Genomic DNA, 10216 nt, shown 5'->3' with positions numbered 1-10216 from the left:
GACGTCAGCCCAGGCTCTGCTGACGTCGCTGGAATCCCCGCGCCCGCAGCGCTAAAAATAGACGCGGAGCCCGAAATAACCCCGGCGCCGCGCGCGTTTCCCGGCCAGGCGGGGCGGGGCGGGGCCCGGCAGGGGGCAGCCCGGGGGTGGAGGGGCCCCCAGCCCCCCTCCCTGCACGTGATTGGCCTGCCCCCCCCAGCGCCCCTCCCTGCACGTGACTGGCATGACCCTGGGGGAACCCCCAGCCCCCCTCCCTGCACGTGATTGGCCTGCCCCCCCCAGCGCCCCTCCCTGCACGTGACTGGCGTGACCCTGGGGGAACCCCCAGCCCCCGTCCCTGCACGTGACTGACCTGACCTGGGGGAGCCCCCGCCCGGCGGGGCAGCCCCTGGCACCCCTGGGGCCAGATGCGAAGAAAGTACCCCAGGGCAGTGGTAGAGGCTGGAGGAGCCCTGTGCACTGGGGGGCAGCCGGGGTCTTTCTCCTGCTACTTGGGATTCACACGGGGTTTAACACAGAGCTGTCTTACTGCTTTGCTTCCAGGGGGTTTGGGTGAGGGCCACCCCAACCTCCCATTGGGGCTCTCCCAGAGCAGAGCAGGTGCAACTCCCTCTGTTTTTCACTGTGGCCCAGGCTCACCTCAAAAACATGAGCTGTGTCCCCCCCACATTAACCTCCAAAATCAGGTTTGTCCCAAGCTGAGCACCCCTAGACTCACCCTCAAAACTCAGGGGACCCCTAACTCCCCAGGCCTGTCCCCCAAAACTCCAGCACCCCCCATATCTTGCCTAATGGCTCAGACCCACCCCAGTTTAATGGTCAAAATGAGGCTTCTCACTCCTAGAATTGATCCCAAGAATTCAATCTTCCCCACACAATGTCCTGTTGCAAACAGTCTGGTGAAGCTCCAGCCGGGGTATGCGTGTGTGTGAGTGGGCAACTGCCTGTGTGTGTGCAAAAATGATCAGGGGGCTGGGGCACATGACTTACGAGGAGAGGCTGAGGGAACTGGGATTGTTTAGTCTGCAGAAGAGAAGAATGAGGGGGGATTTGATAGCTGCTTTCAACTACCTGAAGGGGGGTTCCAAAGAGGATGGAGCTCGGCTGTTCTCAGTGGTGGCAGATGACAGAACAAGGAGCAATGGTATCAAGTTGCAGTGGGGGAGGTTTAGGTTGGATATTAGGAAACACTATGTCACTAGGAGGGTGGTGAAGCACTGGAATGGGTTCCCTAGGGAGGTGGTGGAATCTCCTTCCTTAGAGGTGTTTAAGGCCCGGCTTGACAAAGCCCTGGCTGGGATGATTTAGTTGGGGTTGGTCCTGCTTTGAGCAGGGGGTTGGACTAGAGACCTCCCGAGGGCCCTCCCAACCCTGATATTCTATGATTCTGCGTGGGGTGTGTGAGTGTGTTTCTGTGGGGAAGAGCGTGGATAGGTGCACGTGGAGGTGATAGATGTGTATGTCTGTGGCCACGTGGGGCCAAGGTGTGCGGGCGAGTTGCCGTCCCTCTGCAGCCCTTGGCAGCCCGGCCACAGCACAAGTGCCAGGAGGGGAGGGACTTTGTGGCCAAACATGCCTGAGAAGCAAAATTCCTGAAGCTCTGTCCCCCTGCAGGAGGGAGGAATGAGAGGGAGATTCCCCCCATGCACACTGGCCTGCGTGGAATCGATCTGTCCCTCACATGTGCAGCCCGCTGCCGAGGGCTCAGGCTGGGTTTATATTTTACTCCCAAATCCAGGCTTCTGCTGGGCAGACCCCTGCCAGATTCCCCTCTCTGCAGAACACCCCGGTGAGACGTGTGCAGTGCCAGAGACCAAACCCTCCGTCCAGGGACGCTCCAGGCAGGAGTGCCACATACTGCCCATGTGTGCTGCTGCCCTAGGGGGCCCTCTTCCTGGCCCATTCAGTCCTTGGCCTCGCTGAGGGGATTGCCAGTGCCGGTGAGGGCGGCTTTAGTGGTGTGGACACGCCTGTTCTGCGAGGAACTGGTCTGAGACTCATCAAACTCATTGCACTCATGGGCCATGAGAAAATAGCCCATTTCAGCCACTACCAAACCAGGCTGGATTTGAACCAGTGACCTAGAGGCTGGGGCGGGGATGGGGTCAGAGACTCCTAAATCACATTGTCTTTGGGTCTATTTATTCATTCATTTAATAAGAAACTTGGGGCAGCTTCTCTCCAGAAAATAAACCAGCTAATGTTTGGGGGAAAGGAGGGCTCATGAATTGGGACCCACCATCCTAGAGCTCACTAGCTCCCGAAGGGTTAATATGTGCCGGTAGCAGCCTGCCCTGGGTCCCTGAGGTTGCATGGATTAACTGTATCTCCAGTCCCGGCTAGTTACTAGGAAACCAGCCATCTCCTAGGTGAGAGCAGAACAGGTAGGGTTTCCTGCTAATAAACCAAACCTTACAATCCGGTTTGCCATAGTCCAGCTCAGTCCTACGGTGACACAGGCCAGCAGCCCCCCCTGCGCCCCAAGGGAACAAACACCCCGTTTGCTGCAGCAGAACACCACCCTTGAGACGCAAACCGATCACAAGCCCCTGCTCTGCTCTGGGAGCGGGTCCCGGGCCCCCACCTCGCCTCGCCTCGCCCTGCCCTGGGCTCAGACTACACCAGGTGCAGGGCAAGGCAGCCTCAGCTACACAAGGAAGTTGCTCCAGTTTAATCCAATATGAAACTGGTGCCAGAGTGGGTGGATGCTCTGAGTTTGGTTCCAGGAGGGGCTTTGTCGGGTTCAGCTTAAGCCAGTTCCAAAATGATTTGAGTTCAATGAAAATAAGCCTCATTTAAACCAAGAGGAGAGTGTCCACACGGGAGGTGGCCCGGTTTGCTGACATTGGTTTAAAATCACTGCAGACAAACCGAGGACGTGGCCTGTGGGGTCAGGGCTGTGCGTGCAGGGAGCTGGTCGCTGGAACAGGGAGCTCCTGGCTTTCACAACGCCTGTTCCAACCCAGGCCAGGTCAGGACTGGCCAAGGACCCTTTCAGTGCAATGAGTTTGAATGGTCTCAGCCCAGGCTTCTTTGTTGACAGCCCCCATGGAGGGGCCCAAGGGCTGAATGGGCCACAGCGGCTGAGAGCTAGGGGAAGCCCATCCCCGAGGACACCGTTCTCCCCGACCGCCAGGCCGGCCTGTTCCACCAGCCCCCAAATTACCTTGGGAGACATTTCATAATTAAAAGACAGAAAGGGCTGGAGGCGGTTGTGCCCGGGGAAGAGAACGCAAGGCTGATTACAGGGCTGCCCGCGGCCTAGCATCCTGCCCAGAGCTCTGCACTCCCTGGCCAGTTCAGGAGGCACCGTGGCTCCTGGCGCCATCTCCATGGACATGGGCCTATATTTGTCTGTAATTACGGGTTCTCCGAGCTGGGGAGCCTGGAGGCCCTTTGTGTGGGACAGAGGGGCGTTCCCGAGGTGCCGTGCCAAGGGCCCAGCCATGCCCATCTCCTTGTGAGGGGCCAGGGAGCTGCTGAGAATGGGATTGTCCACACCACTGCCAACCACATAACCCCCCACCTTGGGGTCCCTCTAGCTTGGACGTTCAGCTCCGTGGGGTGGGAACGGGCTGGATGCAGGGAGATGCCTGGGTCCCAATGCTGAGACACTGGAGATGCTGATTGCCGGGGGCAGGGCTATTCACACTGGGGATGCCCCAGCACAGGTACCCCTGCTGCTGGGTGAAGGCCAGCCCTGGACAGGGGCATTCCGGGTCCAGCTGGGCCTGAGGAAGGGGGGCATGCTGGGCTATGGGGGCGATGTGCCATGATTTCCTAACATGGCCTACTGCAGGGGAACAGACCATGGGGTCCTGACCCAGCATGGCGGGCACTGAGCAGGGATCCCTGGGCCGCATCAGGGGTTTTTCTAAAGGCTGGTTCTTGGGCTTCGAACTGCCTTTGTCGCTGTCCCGCGTGACCACACACGGAGCGGGCGCACCCAGCTCGGATTGCTACCGCAGCCACAGCCCCGGTGAGCCGCGGGCCACCCTCGGCCCACAACTCACCTGTAGTCTCAGCGTGTGATGGGAGGGCAGCACGCCCGGCCTCACCCATGTGCTAATGGCTGGGGTCCGATGGCTGCTGGTACCGACCTGTCCTGCTCCTGGGACCCTCCTGCTGCCTCTGGCCCTGGGGTGGGTGGGTGGGTGGGTGGGGCACCACGGGGAGGGGGCTGGCTCTTTGCTGAACACCCCCAAGGGCACTGCCATCGCCACCAGGTTCAGAGTCACGCCCCCTAGCCCATTAACCCTTTAGCGCCAATGTGCTGCTGCTCCCAGATCACAAAGCTCCTTTATGAGCACAGAGCTGGCCGGCACCCCCCCACTCCACGCGAGGGCAGGGGCTTCTGTCTGGTGCACGGGCCCCTCTTGGCTCTGTGGCTGCTCCGCCTCCCTCCCACCTCTCCCTCACTGCTCCAGCTTCCCCTTCTGGGTATCGCCCCGACACACACACAGCCCTTCCTGCCTGCCAGTGTCCCAGCACATAGGGTTCAACTCCCCACGTGCATCCAGGGCTGCAGCTGGCAGACTGGTGACGCTGCACCTGCAGGACTCTCACAGTAACAGCTCCAGCCCCGCCTGTACCAGGAGCTCTGCAGATGCCTGGTGAACCCATTCATTGATCGGAATGAATTAACCTCCCACCCACCAGCCCCGCCCGGGAGGCAGGGGAGAGCATTGGTGCATCACAGGTGGGGCTGCTGACGCAAGGTCACTTGCAAGGTCAAGCAGTGAGTCGGTGGAACAGCAAGGAGCAGAACCCAGAGAAAGCCTGAATTCCAGTCCTATTGCCTTCCACTTGGCCCCTCTCCCTCCAGGGCAGGGCTGGACCCCAGGAGTCCTGCACCCCGATCTAACTACTGCACCCCACTCCCTCCAGGGCAGGGCTGGACCCCAGGAGTCCTGCACCCCGATCTAACTACTGCACCCCACTCCCTCCAGGGCAGGGCTGGACCCCAGGAGTCCTGCACCCCGATCTAACTACTGCACCCCACTCCCTCCAGGGCTGGGCTGGACCCCAGGAGTCCTGCACCCTGATCCGTCCCTGATCTAACTATTGCACCCCACTCTCTCCAGGGCTGGGCTGGACCCCAGGAGTCCTGCACCCCGATCTAACTACTGCACCCCACTCCCTCCAGGGCTGGGCTGGACCCCAGGAGTCCTGCACCCCGATCCAACTACTGCACCCCTCTCCCTCCAGGGCTGGGCTGGACCCCAGGAGTCCTGCACCCCGATCTAACTACTACACCCCACTCCCTCCAGGGCTGGGCTGGACCCCAGGAGTCCTGCACCCCGATCCGTCCCTGATCTAACTACTGCACCCCTCTCCCTCCAGGGCAGGGGCTAGACCCCAGGAGTCCTGCACCCTGATCCATCGCTGATCTAACTACTACACCCCACTCCCTCCAGGGCTGGGCTGGACCCCAGGAGTCCTGCACCCCAATCCATCCCTGCTCTAACTACTACACCCCACTCCCTCCAGGGCTGGGCTGGACCCCAGGAGTCCTGCACCCCAATCCATCCCTGCTCTAACTACTACACCCCACTCCCTCCAGGGCTGGGCTGGACCCCAGGAGTCCTGCACCCTGATCCGTCCCTGATCTAACTACTGCACCACACTCCCTCCAGGGCTGGGCTGGACCCCAGGAGTCCTGCGTCCCCTGTTCTAACCGCTCAGCCAACGCTGCCTGTGACCGGGGAAGGGGTTGGGCAGGAGGCAGCCAAATTACACTTTGCATCAGCGCGCTGCCTGATCCGAAATCCCGTCTAATAAAAGCCCAGCCCCTTAACGTGACAGGTCACCTGCTCCGAAGGGAAATTTCCATGGAAAAGCCCTGTTTCGAAGGGGTGCAGTGTCATCAGAAAGGTATCTGGTGCGGGGGGAGCTCCCACTGCTGGGTCTGCTGCTCGGTGCCAGCCAGCGGGTTCTGCTGGGAGTCTTGGCAGGGAAATGACTGGCTCTGGATTTAGCTGTGCCCTTGACTGTGAGAAGAACGTACCCGTAACCCATACCATAAATGTCCAGCCACACAGTCGTTTTGGAACCAGTACAAGCCGTAAGAGCTGCCCTGAGCCCCTGCTCCGACACACACAGAGCGACTCCCACAGGGGTGTGCGCGTGCACACAGCCTCTCTCGCACACACACACTCGCGTGCATATCCACAGCCCTTCACCCTGTTCAGCTCCCAGGCTGGGAGGGGGCCACCGGCCTGCAATGTCACAGCCGCAGGGGAAGCTGAGGCAGGAGGCCAGTTCCTGGGGGAAGAACGGGGGGGTTTCTGTAGGACCCACCGTGTTACCCCCTCCTCTCTTCTCCCCCCCCCCCGAGCCAGGACTGGGTAAAAGGGCCGGCCAGCCCCCTCGGGGCATATCTGCTGGAACGGGGCAGTGCAGCTCTGGAGAGCACGTCTGGGCAGGGAGAGAAGGGTGGCCGCGGTGGAGGATGGAGACAGGGCTGCAGTGACGTACGCTCCAACACCCCCTGCCCCTCTCCCCCATGGCTGTATTCGACTCACAGACCCCTGTGATGCCCTCTGGCAGTGGAGGGGGCTGGAACAAAAGCCAAGGGGCCAAGCGCGGGGCTGCCAGTGCACCCGCTGGACGGGTGCAAACCCCTCGTGCAGAGATGCCGCCGGTGCAGCTCACCCCAGCACAGCACCTCTGCACCAGCGGGTTGCACTGGGGCACAGAGCCCCCCCCACCCCGCCCCCTGGGGCCAAGGAGCCCAGAGTGCGGCAGGGCAGCCGGCCCTGTACTGTGAGGCTGCGATGCCCTCTCGTGGGCAGAGTCAGCGTTTAACTCAGAGCTGTTTATTTGGTGTATTGATTTCCAGGGGGCGTCGGGCCTGATCCTTGAAGGCTGGGGCTGCTCCAAACAGAACTGAGCTGGGGTCCAAATCTGCTTGATGTACAGGGGGGAAAGGCTAAGGGAGCAGCCGGCCCTGCACTTACAGCTGGGCTTGTTCGAGGGGTGCAGCATCACCCGTGACAACGGACCCTGGGGCCTGACGCCTCCTCAGTTAGCCTGTGCTGCCCCACTGCCTTCAGCTTCTGCCCCTCTTGGTGCTGGCAGAACCTGCCCGCTGTCCCGGGACTGAGTGAGCAGCGCTGGGGGCGAGGCGGGAGCCCCCCAAGACCCCAGCCCCCTCTCCCACTGCAGCAGGCGCATCGAGAAGACCCCAGCGCTCACTGAGGGCTTCCGTCCATTTCTTTTTAAGTGATTAATTGGGGCAATTGGAAGGAAAAAACAGGGACACACCTGTAGCCCTCTGGCAAGGCCTTGGAGCAGCCCTCTTCCGAGACTTGGAGGTGGAGGTGATGCCTTGTCTCAGAGATGGGCGCTTCAGAGCAGCCTAGCACTGCACAGAACCATCCGGCGACCACCCAGCGCCGCACAGAACCGTCCGGCGACCACCCAGCGCCGCACGGAGCCGTCCGGCGACCGCCCAGCGCCGCACGGAGCCGTCCGGCGACCGCCCAGCGCCGCACGGAGCCGTCCGGCGACTGCCCAGCGCTGCACGGAGCCGTCCGGTGACCGCCCAGCGCTGCACGGAGCCGTCCGGTGAATGGGACCAGGAGGACCAAACCTGCACATTTCTCCATGGTACAGTACACGGAGGCCGGCCAGTCCCTTGGCACCGGTGCAGGCAGAGGCATCAGGAGGCCTGAGCTTGTGAGATTTCCCGTCCCCGGTTCAGAAGGTCCAAGGAGAGGCCTCATCTGCACCCATCCCAGCCCCTCAGCTGGTTCAAGGCCCTCATGTCACCTCCACTTTCTCCACTAGATGGGGCCAGATGCCGGCTCTCCCCCCCCACCTCATGCCCAATCCAGCACCCCCTGGGCTCTGAGCACAGAGTCCAGCGCTGCGGACTGGGAATCTGGGACCCGGCTCAGAACCTTCCCAGTGTCTGCGGGGCTTTGTGTCTGTGGTGCTGGGCCATGCCCAGCTGGGCCTTTCTACGGGGTCCGGCTTCCCCTTCCCCCACATCTCACGCACTGCAGGAGGTGGGGCGGGGGCGCTCTCCCTCCAGTCAGCACTGGCTCTGTGCGGTGCTTGGGGGAAACCAGGGCATTCTGATTTCCTAACTCCCGCATTACTGGGAATGACAGCGCGGAGATGCTCAGGGAGGGCGTTTCCTGGACTAAAGCAAAGAAACTTGTTGTCGTCCCCCCCGGCCCCCAATCCTCGCTACACAAAGAACAGGCATTCTGGCTCCAAAGTGCTTTACAGACATTTTTAGCAAACCCAGCCCCTCGGATTCCCGTTGGCTGCAGCCCCTTGGAGGACTGGGCCGTCCTGCAGCAGGAAAGGCGCAGGGGTGGGAACCTCCTTCAGAATATTTTGCAAGATCCCAGAGGAAGCAAGACAGGAAAAGGGCCTGGAGAAGGCCCAGAAAAACACTCCACAAGTTCCAGCCGTGGCCTCAGGAGATGGGACACCCCATCAGCCTCGCTCCAGGCAGAGCTGCCTGTTGCCTCCTAGACACCAGGATTTGGGGGGGAGGAGAGCCAGTAACAAACCCCAAATAAATGGAGCATCCGGCTGGGCGGGGTAAGATGGGTGTTTGCACCCGCCCAGGGAGCTGCTGTCGGAGGGCACCGAGCATGGGGGCTGCTCAATCAGCCAGGGCCGGGTTCCGCTTGCTGGGTCACGAGACGTGCTGAGGTGAGCGAGGGCACGAGCTGTCCCATAATGCACTGCAGCCCCTCCTGCATCCAGCGAGCAAACAACTGCTTTGCAAAGCACTGCCTCCTGGCCCCAGCACCCCCATGGCAGCTGGGCCCACGGGTGAGGGGCTTGTTTAACATCACACAGGACATCTATGCTGACAGAACCCAGCAGCCCTGATCCCCAGCCTCGCCCCTGCTCTAACCCCTAGCCCCTACTCCTCTCCCAGAGCTGGAGTTCGGGCTCCGACCTCACCCCGATCTAACCACTAGACACTACTCCCCTCCCGCACCTGGGAACGGAACCCAGGAGTCCTGGCTCCCAGCCCCCCTGCTCTAACCGCTAGCCCCCCTCTTCCCTCCCACACCTGGGAACAGAACCCAGGAGTCCCCAGTTCCACCTACTGGCGCACTCTCTGGCTACCCATTAGGGTGACCAGATGTCCCAATTATATAGAGACAATCCCGATATTTGGGTCTTTTTCTTATATAGGCACCTATTACCCCCCACCCCCATCTCGATTTTTCACATTTGCTCTCTGGTCGCCCTGCTGCCCACCAGGGACCCGCCACGTGCTGCAGGAACCCCACCGCCTGCTAGGAAGGCTGCCTCTGCGCCTCGCAACCACGGCTGTTACAGAGGAAGCAAGTTCTTTTGGCTGCCAAGAGCACGGCATTTCCTGTGCCTTGGTGTCCCCTCCCCCAGCGCCTCCATCCTGCAGCCCCCGGCCCATGGAACAAAGGCTCGACCGGACAGACACATGGGTTCTGTTCTCTGCCAAGGTAGCTGACCCTGCCCCTGGCTGAGCGTACGATCGGTGCTAGGACAGGAGGCCTCTGAGGAAGACCCAATGATGCTGAGTCAGTCGGAGGGGCTCTGCCCTCTAAGCCGGGCAGGAACCCAGGCCCTAATGCACAGTTAGGGGGCACTGGAATGTAAAGCCACGGTCCTGAGCATCTGACTGGCAAAAGCCCAGAGCATTTAATTGCACAGGGAGGCGGGACGTGAACGCTGCCAAATTCCAATCCAGCTAATTCCATTCGGCGGCCTGAATTCCCTTTGCAGTTTCAATTGGACACAAGCTTGTCTCCTTCACTTCCTGGCCTAAAACTGGCGTCTCAAGTCGCAGTTAAACAGCTGCTGTGTCCCACCCCAGAGGTGGCAGCATCTCAGTGCAGGGCAAAGACATCCTGGTCTAGCTCTGTTCAATGTTGCAAAGCGCTTTGGGTGATGAATGGCTCCCTGGCAGCAGGCGGCCAGCTCACCTTTCCTCACCTGCTCAACGAGACAGAAAAATCCTTCGGTGGGAAGCCGTTTGCAGCTACCTGACCTAGGGCAGAAGCACAGCGGTTATGGCACCCGCAGGCTGCAGCCAGTAGATGGGGCCGCCCCATACCAGCACCTCTGCGGGTTTGACATCGCCTGCCAGAGAGGGCAGTGCCATCGCCCACACAACCAGCATGTTACAGCTGCTCTCTGGATTCCTGGGTCCTATCCCCAGCTCTGCCACCGACTCACTGGGCAGCCATGGGCAAGTCGC

The sequence above is a fragment of the Malaclemys terrapin genome, chromosome 23, assembly GCF_027887155.1.
Source record: "Malaclemys terrapin pileata isolate rMalTer1 chromosome 23, rMalTer1.hap1, whole genome shotgun sequence".
Classification (NCBI taxonomy): domain Eukaryota; kingdom Metazoa; phylum Chordata; order Testudines; family Emydidae; genus Malaclemys; species Malaclemys terrapin.
Note: the sequence above shows the minus strand (reverse complement) of the source record.